The sequence below is a fragment of the Oryctolagus cuniculus genome, chromosome 6 (assembly GCF_964237555.1).
Source record: "Oryctolagus cuniculus chromosome 6, mOryCun1.1, whole genome shotgun sequence".
Taxonomy (NCBI): Eukaryota; Metazoa; Chordata; class Mammalia; order Lagomorpha; family Leporidae; genus Oryctolagus; species Oryctolagus cuniculus.
In genome coordinates this window covers 145,706,969-145,726,621 of record NC_091437.1, presented here as the reverse complement: position 1 = coordinate 145,726,621, position 19,653 = coordinate 145,706,969, and the positions used below count along the sequence as shown (strand labels likewise).

Sequence of the window (19,653 nt, the reverse complement as noted above, 5' to 3'; positions counted from 1 at the left end):
AGGCAAATATTGCTACTAACATAATTCCTGATAGGAGGATCTACTTCAGAAGTGAACAAGGTACAGCAGGGCATTTGGTGCAGTAGTTAAGACCCTGCTTGGGACTCCTGCATCCCATATTGCATTTCCAGGGTTTCAGTTCCAGTCCAGTTTCCTGCTATTGCACACCCTGAGAGGCAGCATTGATGGCTTACGTACTTGATCCCCTGTCAACCATGTGGGAGACCCAGATGAAGTTCCTGGCTCCTGGCTTAAGCCCAGCCCTGGCTATTTCAGGCATTTGGAGGTTACTAAAACTTCATACCATATGGTGTTCATTTTCAGTGTTTTCAGAGTTAAAGCTCAACTCTGCTATAGAAAGAATATGTGACTAGGAATTAGAAGATTTAAGTTTGTCCTCAATGGGCCAATTAGTAGCAATGAGATCTTTTTTCTTTCTCGAGAATACAATGGTATCTTCATCCAGTTGGTGTGAGAAACATAGCTGAGGTCTGAGGGAAATAATTTTAGTGTACAAAAATAATGAATATACAATGGTTATAGCATTTAACTAATCATATGCCTATATTGGGGCATGATGAATTTGTGCCTATTAGTTATTAGCTGATAAAAATGGAGACTCCTTCAAGTTCCTTCCACTCTTCCCAGAAGAATTGCTGGAGTAATACTATTTGAAAGCCATTGAAGAGGCGTGATTATGAAGTAGGAGACTTGGGTCTCAATCACAGCTCTGCCATACACTAGTCATATAATTTCTCACTACTTAGTGTCCCCCAAATTAATATTAAATGAGGAAGATAATACCTCTCCAACTTGCTTCTTTGGATTGCTATTAGCATCAGAAACTTTTAGGGGAAAAAAATCACAAATTTTCTAAGTAGATGAATGTCTTCTTTTTTTTTTAAAAGATTTTATTTATTTATTTGAGAGGTAGAGTTATAGACAGTGAGAGGGAGAAACAGAGAAATAGGTCTTCCGTCCATTGGTTCACTCCCCAAATGGTTGCAACAGCCAGAGCTGCGCCAATCCAAAGCCAGGAGCCAGGTGCTTCCTCCCGGTTTCCCATATGGTGGTACAGGGGCCCAAGGACCTGGGCCATCTTCCACTGCTCTCCCAAGCCACAGCAGAGAGCTTGATTGGAAAAGGAGTAGCCAGGACTAGAACCGGCGCCTATATGGGATGTCGGTGCTGTAGGCAGGGGATTAACCTACTGCGCCATGGCACCGGCCCCATGAATGTCTTCTTTTTAAAAAAGATGCACTTATTTGAGAGGCAGAGCATTAGAGGAAGAGGGAGAGAAAGAGAGATCTTCCATCAATTAGTATACTACTCAAATGGCCACAAAAGCCAGGGCTGGACAGGCTGAAATCAGGAGCGAGGAACTCTATTTGGATCTCCCATGTGGACAGCAGGAACCCAAACACTTATCTCATCATCTGCTGCCTTCTTAGGCACATTAGTAGGGAGCTGTGTTGGAAGCAAAGTGGCCAAGGCTTGAACCAGCACTCTTATATGGGATGCTGGCATCACAAGCAGATGCTGAATCTGCTACACCACAATGCTGGCCTCTAAATGTCTGCTTTTATATTAGCGTGTTTGTAAAAGATATTAGCTTTTTATAAGTTACTTAAAACATCCTCATTCAGCATGTAACGAAACTCATTAAAAATTTCTTATTTAGATCTTTTCCCCCAGGACAATTCTCCTCTGCACTTTAATCTATTCTTAGGAACATCCATGAGACTGCTTTCCAAGGGTTAGTCACAGCTGAGTTAGAATGAGCAAGAATAATTCTATTTCATATAATAATGGCCAGCCCTTTGTAGAATGTGAAAGGACCACATTTACATGAACAGTGACAGAATCACAGGTAATTACGTGCAAAGATGTCCACATTGGCCTTCTCTTGCTTCTCTCCAATGGGATGTCACCTCTTATCTCATCAAGAGGCCAAGTCCATTTCAGCTTTCCTTGAACTTGTGCTGCTTTCTGACTTGTTTGGACTACCAGGATGTGGCAGAAGTGACATTATGCAATGTCTACAATTAGACCTTAAAAGGCCTTGCAATTTCCTCCTCCACTTGGAATGCCATCCTGAGCCCACCATGTCAGGGAGCTGGTCTAGCCTCCTGGAGAAGAGGCCACAATGAAGACAACCAAAGTGCCCAGATAATGATGCCAAATCTCAGGTGAGTGAACAAGGCCATGCTGGACTTTCTAGCCCAGCTGACCCTCCAGAAGCCACATAAATGAACACAGATACACACACTCACAAGCAAATTATATAGCTTAGAGAGTATAAAGGAAATGACAAACATTGGAAGTTCCTGGAAATAAACTGCAGAGACTAGAGTCACATGGAGGTATACCAGGGGCCTGAGCTGGTGATGGGAATCTAGAACACAGAATGGAAGGGCGGGTGGGCAAGCCCACATAAGGAATTCTCCCATGCCTTTCTCCTTTCTGACCCTTGAAGAAGGTATTTTTTTTAATTTTTTTTTTTATTTTTTGACAGGCAGAGTGGACAGTGAGAGAGAGAGAGACAGAGAGAAAGGTCTTCCTTTGCCGTTGGTTCACCCTCCAATGGCTGCTGCGGCTGGCGCACCGCGCTGATCCGATGGCAGGAGCCAGGAGCCAGGTGCTTTTCCTGGTCTCCCATGGGGTGCAGGGCCCAAGCACCTGGGCCATCCTCCACTGCACTCCCTGGCCACAGCAGAGAGCTGGCCTGGAAGAGGGGCAACCGGGACAGAATCCGGCGCCCCGACTGGGACTAGAACCCGGTGTGCTGGCGCCACTAGGCGGAGGATTAGCCTAGTGAGCCGCGGCGCCGGCTCAAGGTATTTTGAAATGAAAAAAAAAAGGGGGGGGGGGACTGGTTTCCTCCATTTTCTGGCTTTAGACATTATCTCCTTTAAGAAATCTCCCATGTCTACAAATCTGGACCATATACCCCTTGTAAGGCCTTTCTTAGAGCAAAAGGAGAATCACCTGCTCAGTTGACTATAACCTTTTGGAGACCAAAGTCCCTATCTTTGTGGTTCGCAGTTGCTTCCTAAAACACTGCTTTTTCAGAGAGCAATGGCTGGGGGCCGGCGCCATGGCCCACTTGGTTATTCCTCTGCCTGTGGTGCCAGCATCCCATATGGGCGCTGGTTCTAGTCCCAGCTGCTCCTTTTCCAGTCCAGCTCTCTGCTGTGCTCTGGGAAGGCAGTGGAGGATGGCCCAAGTGCTTGGGCCCCTGCATCCACATGGGAGATGGGGAGGAAGCACCTGGCTCCTGGCTTCAGATCAGTGCAGTGCCAGCCATAGCAGCCATTTGGGGAGTGAACCAATGGAAGGAAGACCTTTTTTTCCATCTCTCTCTCACTGTCTCTAACTCTACCTGTCCAAAAAAAAAAAAAAAAAAAGCAATGGCTGAAGGGATAAGCCCAATCCTCTGAAATTCCATGCAATTAATCATTATCCAAGCATCAGTATATTAAAACTGATAGCTGCAGGACGATCCAGTGTCTTTGAGAGTTTTGCCCTCTTAATACTCTGAGATACACATATAGGTTCCCAGTATTCATCTCTGTATCCCTGCCCCTGTTTTGCTTCCTTCCTTCAACATTTATTTATTTAAAAGGCAGAGTGACAAATAGAGAGGTAGACAGAGATGGAGAGAGATCTTCCATCTGCTGGTTCACTACCCAAATGGCTGCAATAGCCAGGAGGTCTGCACTAGGCCAAAGCCAGGAGTCAGGAATTCAGGGTACCCAATATGAGAAGCAGGGGCACAAATGCTTGGGCCATCTTCTGTAGGCTTCTCAGACACATTATGAGGGAGCTGGATTGGAGGAAGAACAGCCAGGACTCAAACTGGCAGTGGGATGCTGGAGTAACAAGTGACAGCTTAATCCCTTATGCCACTAAAACAGTCGCCTTTACCCCCATTTGTAATCACCCTGCCTCTTCCAGCTCCATAATTTTCTTTCCACGATGTGAAGAAGACAAGTGCATCAGGCTAAATTGTGTCACCCTTTGTAAACAGAAACATGACCCGCCAGCCCAGAGTTAAGGAGCTGGTGGCCTCTGGACAAGTGGCTAGTTAGCTGCTTCTGCCAAGAGGAGCTTTAGGAAAAAGACCAGCTGGCAGGCCCACCTGGTTTGGTTCAGCTTGCCATATAAAGCAGGCCCCATCAGCTCAGATCTTCCTTATTTCATTTCCCATTATAATCAACTCATGTCCCTACACAGGTTCCTCTTTTTAAGAGGAAGCCTTTCTTGGGATTTGATTTTGGTATTAACATGTAGGCTCAGCGTTGAAGCAAGAATCTGACATACTACTCACTCCAATCATCTCTTATAACAAGCTACCCTTTTAAGCTACATGGTGGCTTAAAACAGTTATTGTTTAACTCTTAGTATTCTATGTGTTGCCTAGAGTTCAACTGACTGGTTTCCTGATAGTGGTAGCCTGGGGTCACTCACACAACTGCTGCAGATTATGGCCAGGGTTGATGTCTGGCTTCAGGGTGTTATTCAATACAGCCTCTCTCTCCAGCAAAGCAACCTGGACATCAAGCATGGCAGTGCAGGACTCAAAAAGAGGAAACAGATGCTTCCAGAACCATTTCTTCTTCTTCCTCTTCTTCTCTTGCTTTCCCTTCTCCCCTTCCTCCTACTCCTCCTCCTCCTCCAGCTTTATCCAAAAGTAATTAACATATCATATAACACATTTAACATGTATGTTCCAGTGGGGTTTCTTTTTTAAGATTTATTTGTACAGCTCTGGCTGTTGCAGTCATCTGGGAAGTGAACCAGTGGTGGAAGACCTCTCTCTGTCTCTCCTCTGTCTGTGACTCTGCCTTACAAATAAATAATAAATCTTTAAAATAAGGACAAGTTGTCAAACCATCTCCACAATCCATGTTAGAACATGCTCATCTCCCCAGGAGGAAATGCCATACCCATTAATAGTCACTTCCCACTTCCTCATTTCTTCATCCCTAGGCAAAGGCTAATCAATGTTGTATATGTAAGAATGAGCCTACTGTGGACATTTCTCATAAATGGGCTTATACAATCTATTATGATTAGCTTCTTTCAGCACAGTGTTTTCAGTGTTAATCCATGCGTAGTATATATCAGTATTCATTCAATCTCACTGTTATGGCCAAATAATATGGCATTGTATGGACATACCACATTTTTGCTCATCCATTCATCTGCTGGTGAACATTTGAGTCTTTCTTTTTGGTTATTATTAACATTCATATGCAAGTCTTTTTATGGCTATATAGTCTCATTGTTTTTGGATATACACCCAAGAATGGAACTGCTGGGTTATATGGTGACACTGTTTAAACTTTTGAGGAGCTATCAGACTATTTTCCAAAGAGGCTTTGCCATTTTTCACTCCTACTGCTGAAGTATGCGGGTTCTGATTTCTTCGCATTCTAGTCAGAAATCATTTTTATCTGTCATTTTCTATGACAGGCAGCCTAGTGCATGTGAAATGGCATCTGAGATCTAGGTTTGCATTTCCCTTATTAACGATATGGGCCATGTTTTCACAAGCTTATTGCCCTTCTGTATCATCTTTGGAGAAATGCCTATTCAGGTCTTTTTCCCACTTTAAAATTAGATTACAAGTCTTTTCTGTTATTTAAGAGTTCTTTGTATGTTCAGTCCATTATGTTTATTACTGATTTTTAAGAGTTCTTTATGTGGGGTTGGTGCTGTGGTGCAGTGGGTTAAAGCCCTGGCCTGCAGTGCCAGCATCCCATAAGGGCACCGGTTCTAGTGCCAGCTGCTGCTCTTCTGATCCAGCTCTTTGCTGTGGCCTGGGAAAGCAGAAGATGGCCCAAGTCCTTGGGCCCCTGCACGCATGTGGGAGACCTGGAAGAAGCTCCTGGCTCCTGGCTTCGGATTGGCACAGCTCCGGCCATTGCAGCCATATGATGAGTGAACCAGCAGATGGAAGACCTCTCTCTCTGCCTCTCCTCTCTGTATGTAACTGACTTTCAAGTAAATAAAGCTTAAAAAAAAAAGTTCTGTGTTCCAGTCTGTTACCAGACATATTATTTGCAAATATTTTCTCCCATTCTATGGGTTGTCTTTTTACATTCTTGGTGGTATCACTTGTAGCAGGAAAGATTTAAATTTTGATATGGCCAATTTATCTATTTTTCTTTTTTTGGGTGTGTTTTGGCATCATATCCAAGAAATCACTGCCAAGGCCAAACCAAAAAAGATTTTCTCCCATGTTTCCTTCTAAGAGTTTTGTAGTTTTGACTCTTACATTTAATTGCATTGTCTATTTTGCAAATTTTGTATAGCGCACGAAGTAAGAGTACAAATTTACTGTTTTATATGCAGCTAGACAGTTGTCCCAGCACCATTTGTTACAAAGACAATTCCTTCACTGCTGAATTATCTTGGCACTTGTGTTAATAATCAATGGCAGGCCTACTTGCTGCCAAGGTGATAAGTCACAGAACACTACTTGTCCTGAATTGTATTGGTTAATTCAGTGATAGATACAGGTCAGTTTCAAAGGGAGGGGACATATGTGTCACCTTTCGTGGAGTAAGCAGCATGCATACGAGGAAAGAGGCAGAAACATTTGGGGCTGTCTTTGGAGAACTGCTACCATTCTGCTTGACTGTAGTCAGAAGGAGATAATTTCAATACTTACAGCTTGGGTCTGACATTGTGACACAGCAGGTTAAACCACTGCTTGTGACCCCAACATTCCATATCAAAGTCCTGGTTCAAATCCTGGCTGCCCAACTTCAGGTCTAGCACCCTGCTAATGCACCTGAGAAAGAAGTGGAAGATGGCCCAAACGCTTGAGCCCCTGCCACCTATGTGGGAGACTTGGATTAAGTTCCTGGCTTCTGGCTTTGGCTGGCCCAGACTTGCCTGTTGCACCCTTTTGAGGAAATAATCAGCAAATGGAAGACTCTGTGTGTGTGTGTGTGTGTGTGTGTGTGTGTCTTTCTCTTTCTCTTCATTCTTCCTTTCAAATAAATAATTTGCAGTGCTGTAGTATAGTAGGCTAAGCCTCCACATGTGGCACCAGCATCCTGTATGGGCACAGGTTCAAGTCCCAGTTCCTTTTCTTTCAATCCAGCTCTCTGCTCATGGCCTGGGAAAGCAGTGGAAGAAGACCCAAGTTCTTAGGTTCCTGCACTCACATGGGAGATCTGAAAGATGCTCCTGGCTCCTGGCTTTGGATAAGCCCAGTTCCAACCATTGTGGCCCTTTTGGAAGTGAACTAACTGAAGGGAGACTTTTCTACTCTTCCTCAGGCTGTCTATAACTCTGGCTCTCAAAAAAATTAAGTAAAATCTTAAATCTTTCAAAAATATGTATAACTCAGTTTTGTATTATCTGTTCCTTATTTATCTTATTTTACGTAAACTATAGGGTAATCTTAAAAGCATGGGATCTACAATCAGACAAATTGTAATCCTGCACACTTGTGAGCTACATGACTCTGCTCTCCATGTATAAAATGGGGGTGATGGTGACTACTTAGGGAATTATTGGGCATCTTAAATGTGGTAATGTAATCAAAGCTTTTATTACAGTGCCTGGTACAAAGCACTGAAATTTTCAACCATGGTGATGTTAATGACTACAAAAATGTTATAGAAAGAGACATTAGAAAATATCTAATCCCTTTCCTGGTGTCAAAAATTAAGATTTTGTATGTATTTCTATAGACAGGAATAGTAATTCCATTTTAATAAGTAACCAGAAGTATTTAAGATACCCTGAAACATCTTACATTTTATAGAACAAAGTCATTTTTTTTTATCAAATGTTTGTATGCTGGCCTAGAATCATGGCATAAAGACACATACTATACAATTAAGCATTAAAAACACGGGCCCTTGCAAGTTCTCACTGGCTTTTGAATGTGCTGTGAGCCAACTCCAGCCTTTCCTGGATCTGTATCTGAGTCAGCTTTCCCAGTTCCACACTAACCCAGAGGGAAGGCGGCAGTACAATAGGAGGAACTGCCACAGTTAGGGGCCAGTACAGGAATAGAAATAAACTGATACCGATCTCTTAGCACATTGAAAAAAATTCAAAAGAGCTCAGAAGGCCCCATCTGGTGTAGAAATGTACACAAATGACGTACAAGAGCAAAAACTGGAGGGGGGATCAGAATGACCTACGAGGCTATTTGCCCAAATAGATGTTTTGGAATTCAGAGGGAGCTTTATAAAAAGCAAATTCATGTGTTAATATAATGATGAATTATTTTTTTTTTTAATTTTTTTTTTTTTTAATTTTTTGGACAGGCAGAGTGGACAGTGAGAGAGAGAGAGACAGAGAGAAAGGTCTTCCTTTGCCGTTGGTTCACCCTCCAATGGCCGCCGCGGCCAGCGCGCTGCGGCCGGCGCACCGCGCTGATCCGGTGGCAGGAGCCAGGAACCAGGTGCTTTTCCTGGTCTCCCATGGGGTGCAGGGCCCAAGCACCTGGGCCATCCTCCACTGCACTCCCGGGCCACAGCAGAGGGCTGGCCTGGAAGAGGGGCAACCAGGACAGAATCCGGCGCCCCGACCGGGACCAGAACCCGGTGTGCCGGCGCCGCTAGGCGGAGGATTAGCCTAGTGAGCCGCGGCGCCGGCCATGATGAATTATTTTTAAAAGCACAATATAAAGCAATATACACATGATGATCTTTCTTTGACTTCAAAAATTCAGGGTCGGCGATGTGACGTAGCAGGTAAAGCGCCCCCCTTGCAGTGCCAGCATCCCATATGGGCACCGGTTCGAGTACCAGCTGCTCCACTTCCAATCCAGTTCTCTATGGCCTGGGAAAGTAGAAAATGACTCAAGTCCTTGGGCCCCTGCGCCCACGTGGTAGATTAGGAAGAGGCTTCAGGCTTCTGGCTTCAGACTGGCACAGCTCCAGCCATTGCGGCCATCTGGGGAGTGAACCAGTGGACAGAAGTCCTTTTTCTCTCCCTGCCCCTCTGTAACTCTGCCTTTCAAATAAATAAATAGTTTTTTTTTAAATGGCTAAAAATTCATTCACCCAAATGTTAAAAGTGCTACCTCTGGGAGTTCTGATTTTTCTTTCTTACTTATTAGAGTTCTCTATCATTCAAATTATCCCTAGAGAATGTGCTATATTTGTAGGGAGAAAAACATTATTAATAAAGAAGTTCAATTAGGGTTAAGTTTATGTTTAATCAGATGCCTAGTTCCTGAAAAAAATGCTGATATCATTATCCAGTATAACAAACTATCTCCCATTGGCTGAAGCTGTGGAGCAGCAGACTAAGTCACTGCTTGTGGTGCCAGCATCCATACCAAAGTGCCGATTTGACTACTGGCTTTTCTGCTTCTGAACCAGTTCCCTGCTAATGTGCTTGGTAAGGCAGCAGATGAAAACCCAAACACCTGGGTTCCTGCCACACATGTGAGAGACCTGGATACAATCCCTGGTTCCTGGCTTCCACCTGTCCCAGCCTTTACTGTTGGGGTAATTTTGGAACTGAGCCAGTGAATGGAAGATTCTCTTATTCTCATTCTTATTCTCATTCTCATTCTCATTCTCTCTCTCTCTCTCTCTCTCCTTGAATCTTCCTCAATCTGTCTCCCTCTGCATTTCAACTATAAATTTAGCTACATTCTTTTAGTAAACAGTCTCCCATTTTAACACTGACTTGTAAACAACAAGAAAGTATTAATGAGGAAGAAATGCCTACATGAGCATTCATATATTTTTATTGCTTATTTGAGAGGTAGAGAGAGAAAGACAGAGAAATACCCAAATGCCCACAAAGGTTAGGCCTGAATCTGGGAGTCAGGAGACTCCCACATGGGTGGCAGGAACCCAATCACTTGAGCCATCACCACGGCCTCCCCAGGGTCTGCTTCAGCAGGAAGCTGGAGTCAAGTGCAGGAGCCAGGAATCAAACTAAGACACTCTAATGGGGGACATAGGTGTCTTAACTGGCATTTTAACTGCTAGGTTAAACACTGGCTCCAGTACTGATATTTTAAGTATTATGCTGGGGCCGGCGATGTGGCACAGCAGGTTAATGCCCTGGCCTGAAGTGCTGGCATCCCATATGGGCACCAGTTCAAGGCCCAGCTGCTCCATTTCCAATCTGGCTCTCTGCTATGGCCTGGGAAAGCAGTACTTGGGCCCCTGTGCCCACGTGGGAGACCTGGAAGAAGCTACTGGCTCCTGGTTTTGGATCATCGCAGTTCTGCCATTGCAGCCAACTGGGGAGTGAACCATCAGATGGAAGAACTCTCTCTCTCTCCCTCCCTCCCTCCCTCCAACTCTGACTTTCAAATAAATAAATAAATCTTTAAAAAAATTAAGTACTATGCTATGATCTACAAGATAGATATTATTATTTAAAAATTGTGAATTTATATGTGTAATATCAAGCTTGGAAGTAATACATAGAAAGGTATTCAAATTAAATTTATAAATCAAAACATTGCATATTGGGAAAGATGAGTAAAAGGGGAAAAACATTTTATTCTTTGCCAGTAAATATCTTCCACCCTGTGTCACCCATCTCTGTATTATACACTGAATAAAACAGAGTGTTTCTCACCTTTGTCATTTATCTTTGTTGTTCTATCACATCTTCCCTCCTTCATTTCCCTGCAGAAACTCAAACTATCCTTTTAACCAGTACTGCATCTGGGTGAGGGGATGCAGCAAACTGGAGGCACAAGGTAGCTTGGTTCTCATTCACACAAAAGTGCTGAGATGGTGGGACTTATTTGAAAGGCAGAGTGACAGAGGGAGTCAGAGACACAGAGAAACAGAGGGAAACAGAGAGATCTTCCATGTGCTGGTTCGCTCTCCAAATAGCTCTAATAGCAGGGCTTGGCCAGACTGAAACCAGGAGCCTGGAACACTCTCTGGGTCTCCCATATGGGTAGCAGGGGCTCAACTACTCGGGCCATCTTCTGCTGCTTCTCAGTTACATTAGCAGGGAGCAGGACTGGAGGCTAGGCAGCCAGGTCTTGAACACTTGCTCTGATGTGGGAGGCCAGCATCGTAGGTGGTGGCTTAATTTGCTGTGCCACAATGCTGGTCCCAGGACTCTTCTTAAAATGGTCAGATTAAGTTTCTATGAATATTTCCCAACTAAGGAGCAATGCACACAAATCCTTCTCTGTGTGTCTCTCTCTCCTTTTGACCTTAAATTCAGTACCATGGTTTTATATACAGCCTCCATTTTCTTTTTAAGATTTATTTATTTGTTTTAAAGGTAGCATTACAGATAGAAAGGAAAAGGCAGAGACTTCTATTTGCTGGTTTACTCCCTAAACGGAGGCAATGGCCAGGGCTGGACTAGGCCTAATCCAGGCGCCAGGAGCCTCATCTGGGTCTCCCATGTTGGGGTAGGGGCCCAAGGAAACTGGGTCATCCTCTGCTGCTTTCCCAGGCACATTAGCAGGGAACAGAATCAGAAGTGGAGCAGCCAGCACTTGAATTGGCACCCATACTGGATAATGACATCGCAGGCAGCAGCTTAAGCTGCTATGCCACAAGGCCCAGCCCCAGCCTTTCCATTTTTAATGTACTACTACTGTGCATCCAGCTAAACTAGAAGTTCCTGAAGGATAGATACCATGGTTGATATTTATTTCTTAGAAAACTGAGGAGGTATATATTAGGTGTCCCATGATTATTTTCTAATCAACGGACTGAAAATTATGCATATGAAACAAAGTAATCGAGAATTTTATTTTGTCTGTAGAAGAATAAGATTCCTTTCTCTTTGGTTGTTATTTTAAATTAGCTGGGAGAAAAGTAAGAACTTTTCAGTGCTGGTATTATGCTCTGAAAGAGACTGATAATCTGAAACCTAAGTTGTAATTTTCACATTCCCCATGGTTTTCCGTTACCTTAAACAGTCATTTTCAGAACTGGAATCAGCTTTCAATAGAAGCCAAGTGCAAATTCTAAGGCCACAGCCATCCTAAAAGGCTATATGCAACTATGATTTCATAATCATGAAATTACACCAGGAGGATTGAAAACGAACACTCTTACCCTCTGTGTGCCTTTTCAAACACTGTCAAGGGAAACTGGGTTCTGAAACCTATTATAAAGGCTCCTTTTAAAGGAATGATTACTATTTACTTTGAATGTTTTCACAATTATTAGAAAATAGAAAGATTTTCTACAAAACAAAAAGAAAGGAGAGGTAAAGGAAAAGAATAAGAAAGGGAAAGATGAATTGATGAAGAAAAATGGAAGACAACACCAACAAGGGAAAATAAATGAGTATGTCTGACACAGTCCAGTAAGAGTGATAAAAACAAGTGGTGAGTACCTTTCTGCAGGTTAACAGGCTCAGGGACTGTAGGGCTGCTTCGTACTGTACTCCCAATTTGTTGAAGCAGTATAGAAAAGAAGACACAGTCTCTGTTTTCCTTATTCAACCAACGTCTTACATCGTACAATCTTAAAACTCCCTCTCTTAAAACAACTTTTTAAATCATTATGTGATAAATCTATGTCAATCAATTTTTGACAAGGATGTCAAGGCCACCCAAAGAGAAGAGAATAATCTTTTGAACAAAACAGTGCAGGGACAATTAGATAAGCACATGTAAAAAAATGAAGTTGGGGCCCTGCCTTCATACAGAAAATAACTCTTAATACATTAAAGGTCTAAATGTAAGAGCTAAAATCATAAAACCTTTGCAAGAAAATAAAGGAATTTTCATGATCTTGCATTTGATTGTTCTTGAATATGATACTAAAAATAAAAAAGGAGCCCGTGCTGTGACATGGTGGGTAAAGCCGCCTCCTGCAGTGCTAGCATTCCATATACATGCTAGTTCAAGTCCTGGCTGCTCCACTTCTGCTCCAGCTCTCTACTATGGCCTGGGAAAGCAGTAGAAGATGGTCCAAGTCCTTGGGCCTCTGCACCCGTGTGGGAGACCCGGAAGAATCTCCTGGCTCCTGGTTTTGGCTCGTCATAGCTCCAGCCATTGTGGCCATTTGGGGAGTGACCCAGTAGATGGAAGACTTTCTCTTTCTCTCTCTCTCTCTCTCTCTGCCTCTGCCTCTCTGTAACTCTGTCTTTGAGATGAGTAAATAAATCTTAAAATAAAATAAAATAAAATAAAATAAAATAAAATAAAATAAAAGGCTGGTGTTGTAGCACAGTGCCACTTGTGACAGAGGCATCCCATATTAGGGTGTTGTTTCAAGTCCCAGAAGCTCTACTTCCAATCCAGTTCCCTGCAAATCATGGGAAAGCAGTAGAAGATGGCTCAAGTAGTTGGGCCCACGCCACCCATGTAGGAGACTTGAATGGAGTTCTGGGCTTTTGGCTTCAGTCTTGCCCCAGTACTGGCCACTGTGGCCATTTGGCATGTGAACCACAGATGAAAGATTTCTTTTTCTCTCTTGCCCTCTAGTTCAATCTTTCAAATAAATAAAATAAATCTTTAGAAAATAAAAATAAATAAATAGGACTATTAAGCACTTTTATGCTTCAAAGACATGAGAAAGTAAGACAACTGACAGTAGGGGAAAAATATTTGCAAGTCATATCTCTGATAAGGGGATATATCGAGAATATATAAGGAACATTGAAAGGTCAATAGTAAGCTGATAAACCAGCCAACTAAAAGGCAAGCAAGTGATCTGAAAAAGATCAAAGAAGACATACAAATGGCATCAATCACAGAAAAATCTCAACGTTGTTAGTCATCAAGCAAACCAAAACTGCAGGATGCTACTTCACATCCACAAGTTGGCTAGAATAAAAAAATGAGATAACAAATACTGGCAAGGATATGAAGGAAGCAAACTCTCATCCACTGTTAGTGGATGCAATCACTTCAGAAAACAGTCTCACAATTCCTTAAATGACTAAACATAGTTTAATACTATGTGTGATCCAGCCAGTCTACTCTTAGGTAAATGCCCAAGAGAGATGAAAACATATGGCATTAGAAAATCTTATATATAAATGTTCATAACAATATTATTTATTACGGCCCCAAAGTAGAAAGTCCATAGATCAAATTGAAAAATGTCACATCAAGGCCAGAGCTGTGGCGCAGTAGGTTAATCCTCTGCCTGTGGCACCAGCATCTCATATGGGCACCAGTTCTAGTTCCGGTTGCTCCTCTTCCAATCCATCTCTCTGCTGTAGCCTGGGAAAGCAGAAGATGGCCCAAGGCCTTTGGCCCCTGCACCTGCATGAGAGACCAGGAAGAAGCATCTGGCTCCTGGCTTTGTATTGGTGCAGCTCAGACCATTACGGCCATTTGGGGAGTGAACCACAGATGGAAGACTTTTCTGTTTCTCCCTCTCACTGTCTAACTCTACCTCTCAAATAAATAAAAATCTTAAACAAAAGAAAAAGAAAAATGTCACATCAATATAACAGGATAACATTTGGCTATAATATGAAATATTGAAACATGCAACAAGATAGAGAAACCTGGAAAACCTTGTAGAAAGTGAAAGAAGACCGTCACAAAAGGCAATACACTGCTTGATGCCATTCACATGACATGTTCAGAACAGGGAACTACACAGAAACAAAATTAGATTAATGGGTGCTTAGGGATAAGGGGGTGGGTGGAAAAAGAGAAGAGTGATAGCTAATGGAAATAAGGTTTCTTTTTTAGGTGATGAGAATGTTCTGACATTGAATGTGGTGATGGCTGCACTTATCTGTGAATGTATTAAAAACCATTGAATTGTATGCTTTAAATGGGTGAATTATATGGTATGTGAAGTATACCTCATTAAAATATTAAAAATCATTACTTCAGTGATTCCATTTATTTATTCCCTCATTCAGTAAGTATTTATTGAGCATCGTATGTGTTCTAGGAGCTGCAAAAATAACAGCACACAGCCCTTGCCCTTAAGTTGCTTCCCCTCCAGTGGGGAAGGAAACATTACAAACCCATGTGCATGGCAGATTAATGCTATCACAGAGGCACAGGGGTATGCAGAATGGAGAGGAAACCAGGGAATGAAACACCGAATCTTTCAAATTCCAGATTGAGAAGAAATGGGAGCTGACCCTGGGAAGTAGTAAGAGGGAGCAGCAAGTACATACACATGGTGTAAATGAGAAGGCAGGACAAAGCAGTGCTGGGTAGGGACAAGACAGGGAAGAATGGTGGAGTAAGGCCCAGGGAGCTAAGTATGGACAAGGAGCAGAGATCAGGTCAGAAGTGCTTCACACCCTACAGGGGATACGGAGTGGAGGGGAAATTCCGAGCTCAAGAACATCGTCAGGATCACATAGAAGCACAGTGATGATCTCTCAGCTTCTGCTTTCCATTCGGCAATCCTGCTTTCAGTTCAACACAGGTACCAGCACCGACCGGACACGCTGCCTGTACTCTTCTCCAGGAATACAAAGCCAAGGCAAGGCCCCAGTCCGGCAAACCAGAGGAAGCAAGGCAAACTCACTTTCCAAAAGCTGGAAAGTGGTTTTAGATACTTTGATTTTGTCTACTGGCTGGAAACTACTGGGCTGGGGTGGAGGGGGTCATTAGGACCAAAGGGCCAACTACTAACCTCAGCTCAGCCGAGGGAAAATGAGGACAACAAACCCTCACGAGTTGGAGCCACTGGTGTTGCCAGCAGATGCCTGAGGTTTATTTGGGATATCATGCCATGGTAGAATATAGAGAACATTTTTAAAAGATTTATTTATTTATTTGAAAGAGTTACAGAGAGAGAGAGTCAGAGTGAGAGGTCTTTCTATCCACTGGTCACTCTCCAAATGGCCACAACAACCAGGGCACAGTCAGGCTGAAGCCAGGAGCTAGGAGGTTCAACATAGTCTCCCACGTGGGGAGCAGGGGCCCAGGCACTTGGGCCATCTTCTGCTGCTTTCCCCAGGCCATTAGCAGGGAACTGGATCAGAAGTGGGGGAGACTGTGCGCGAACCAGTGAACAAATGGGACGCTTGTGTCACAGTGGTGGCTTTACCTGCTACGCCACAATGCTGGCCCCAGAGGACTTTTTTAAATGTACTATTTGGTGTTGATTCTACAGGTGTGTTTGTAAAAATGTACTGTGCTGTGGACTTTCAATATATGTACTTTATGTGAACTGCATGTCAATAAATTTATGTAGTTACAGTTTAATTACAACTTTCATAAAGTTAAAAATGATATTCAGATTTTCTTCCAATCTGGTCTGAAAGCCTCTTTTGTTTGGGGCTCTGAAATTAATAAATGCCTTCTGTCAATTTGTTGCTTTTTCTATTTGGAGGAACAAAGCTTTGCTTTCCCTCTGGAGCTCTGTGAGAAGGGTCTGTAATTAAGCAGGGATGTTTTCACTTGGCAAACAAAGCGAGAAAAAGGGCACAGAAACTATACTTCTTAGACTCGTCTCTGCATTTCAGGGTAAAGCCGGCAATCCAAGGGAGCCCCCGTACCCTGCCGGTCATGACAGCCGACTCTTCTCTTCCTTGGAAAAGTCCCTGCCATGCTCCCACTGGGATCACTCCTTGAAACCCATGTTGACTGTGCTTCAGCATGGCCTCTTCTCACTCCGCTCTCTGTGTGTTCTTTTTCTCTCTGCTGCCCAGGCTCAGTACAGTCACCCTGCCCCATCCCCTTGTGATCCAACCAGAGTGAGTTCCTCTACAAAGAACTCCCCGTCTTTTGATCTCTTCTTGATAAAATCAACTGACACACAAGGCGAGCCCAGGTCCTCGGACTCAGAAGCATGTTAGACGTGGCATCCAATTTCCATGAGTTCACTGCATGGGACTTAGCTATATAATACAAGAGTACTTCAAAAAATTTGTGGAAGACGGAAATGAAAGGTAAGATATTTTTGGTGCAAAAAAAAAAAAAAATCTTGAGCACGTGAGGTATGTGGGAAGTCTGCTTAACTTCACAATTTTTGCATTGTGGATTTAAAACTATTCTGAAATAAAAAGTTTAAACATTTTTTTTGAAATTCCATATACAAGGTTTTACAAAAGTTCACGGAAAATGCATTCTATTAGAAAACTACACATGGATTTCAGAAATTCTAGCAAATACTTAACACATGTTACTGAACCCACTTCAAATTTGCTTTCCTTACCTATAACATGGTGGTGAAAATGTCTCCTCTTTAGAGGTACAGAAAGGAGCCAATTAGGATATTGGCAGAAACACAGAAGGGCTGAGTGACAGCTGTGGTCATTATGTTCAGCATCTGAATTTATGCAAAGAGAATCCAGAACTCTAAGCACAACGAGTGACCCTAGACTAGTAAATATCTACAATTCCTTTACTCAAATCTGAACATTCCATGGGTAAGAAAACAAAGAGGGGATGTCTAACCACATGCTTTCCTAAATAAGAGTTATCAGGTGTTCAGTAACTACTCATCTCCTCATAAAACATTCATCGGGCACACGCAGTGTGCTGGAAATTGAAGCTCCAAAATCATGTGAGAACTCAATGTCTATGACCTCAAAGAGCTCACAGTCATTCTGGAGAGAATGAAACATCAAACATCTTGGAGGGATGGACACTGTGTTAGAACCCAGGGTGACTGCAGGAACAAGGATGGAAGCCAAAGAAAATTAACATAGTCCAACCATTTGCTATACTGTCACAATAATGGCCACTGAGAGTACCATGTGCCAGTTTCAGCTGTCACATGATACATGGTACAGGGGCATGTATTTGATCTAGTCCCATACTGGAGTGCTTGGCTTTGAGTCCAAAATCTGCTCCAGATTCCAGGTTCCTGACAACGTGCACCCTATGAAATAGTGGTGATGACTTAAGTAGTTGGGTCCATGCCACCCCTGTGGGAGACCTAGATTGGTTGCTGACTCCCAGGTTTGGCTTGGCCCAAAGCTGGATGCTATAGCTATTTGGGGAGCGAACCAACAGACAGAAGCCCCCTTGTCTGTATGTCTGTCTTTTCTCAAATAAGCAGAAATACATAAAAAATTTAAAATACAGGGTACACAATCACACAAAAAAAATAAAACAGACAACCCGCAGGTGATTTTTCTATTTATAGAATGTGGGCTACTCTGCTCACCTATCCATTCAAGGAGCTGGGAGATAAAAACTCATTTTAGTTCCCAAGTGGGTCTCACGGAATCAATCAATCACAGTCCCAACAGGAAACAAGGACGTGTGAAAGCATGGATACAAGGCAAGTTACAGTAAAGAAACTACTAAAGCTATGGGCATGGGTAAGGGAAAATAAAAGGGGCAGTGAAACTCACACTGGGGTGGCCTGAAAGTCATCAGGAGAGGAACATGTCCAGAATCCAGTGGAGCTAGATGTATGGACAAGGTTGCCTGCCAGGACTGGTAGCCTTCAGTAGTGGGTAGGAAGCAGGGGATGCTCTGACCTTACTCTCCTTCCTCCTTCCTGCTAGTGCCACCCACTGAGCGAGCCAACCAGAAGCCAGAGGGCACTGGAGCCTCTCGAGGAAGTCCATATAGGTCAGCCTGCTGGGGGGCCACACAGGCTGCAAAGTGCAGGAACAGATCTGAAAGGACAGTCAGAAATGTCCCACACACAGGCTGAGCATCTCACGATGTGGAGACTAATTCTACTATAGACAGGCACATGGTTTCTTTATGCAATCTGGATGACATAAGGATACTTTTGACTATTCGCACTTTGTCCTTATATAGTAGAAAACTTACAGATCCTGCATTAAGCGAGACTCCATTGCTTTTCATCTCATTTGTCTTCACAACAGGCCCATGAAAAAATGCATCTTATTCCCATATTACAGAGACCCTGAAGGGTTAAATATTTTGCTAATAAGTACCAGAAGAATTCTGCCTCATAATTTTCCAACTTTAGGAATCTCGAGTGGATTTTCCATTCTACCAAGTTGGTAATTAGAGATGAAATTTGAAAAATCAATGATATAGAAACTTTGTTCATAGGCCTGAAATTACACAGAATTAGGAAAAGTTTGAACTAACCAGAACAGTCGATCTCCAGTGAGTCCCATCCATTGTTCAAACAGCAATGCATTTACTTTTATATCAAGTCACTTCTAAACAATCAACCTGTGAAAAAATCTACAGATGACAACCTGAGTCTGATGACTTCTGACAAGCAAAGCTGGCCTGCTGCCTGTCCTGTTTTGCATCTTAACAAAGACTTAATAAAATTGCCACATATTGAATCAGAGATGGAGGGTGGCATTACCAAGAGACATGAGGATATGGTTTCTAAAACTAGACCCAAGGAGTTGCCATGAGCCAAGTGATGGATACTTTCTTAAGGCCTATTTAAAGTCTATTAAATTATATACAATATTAGTGTTCATTACTGCTACTGCCTTGGACCGAACCTACAGAATAAGAAATAGATAAGCTCATAGGCTACAGAGCTGGAAACCAGGTTCAAACATGACCCCCTGTTCTCTAGCTGTGTGAACCCAGGAGGGTTGGCTCACTTCTCAAGTTTCAGTTTCCTTGTTTGCCAAAGGCAGAATAACACTGATTAAGTCCTTGGTTTAGAATAAGGCTTCAATAACACAATGCATAAAAAGCCTTTGGTGTACTATAAGCGCCAGTGATGAGCTTCATCACTATTGACATCTTCAGGCTTAATCTGCTGTCTTTTAAATTCCTCTGATCCAAAAGCAGCCAGCACTTATAGTTTAGATATCACCATGCTTTTGTCTCCTCTT

General features: G+C 42.9%; 1 protein-coding gene across 1 annotated transcript in view; it reads right to left on the bottom strand.

The window, feature by feature from the left end:
- Positions 1–19,653, bottom strand: part of DEPTOR (DEP domain containing MTOR interacting protein) — a 171,252-nt gene that overhangs the window by 83,269 nt on the left and 68,330 nt on the right. The window lies entirely within an intron of this gene.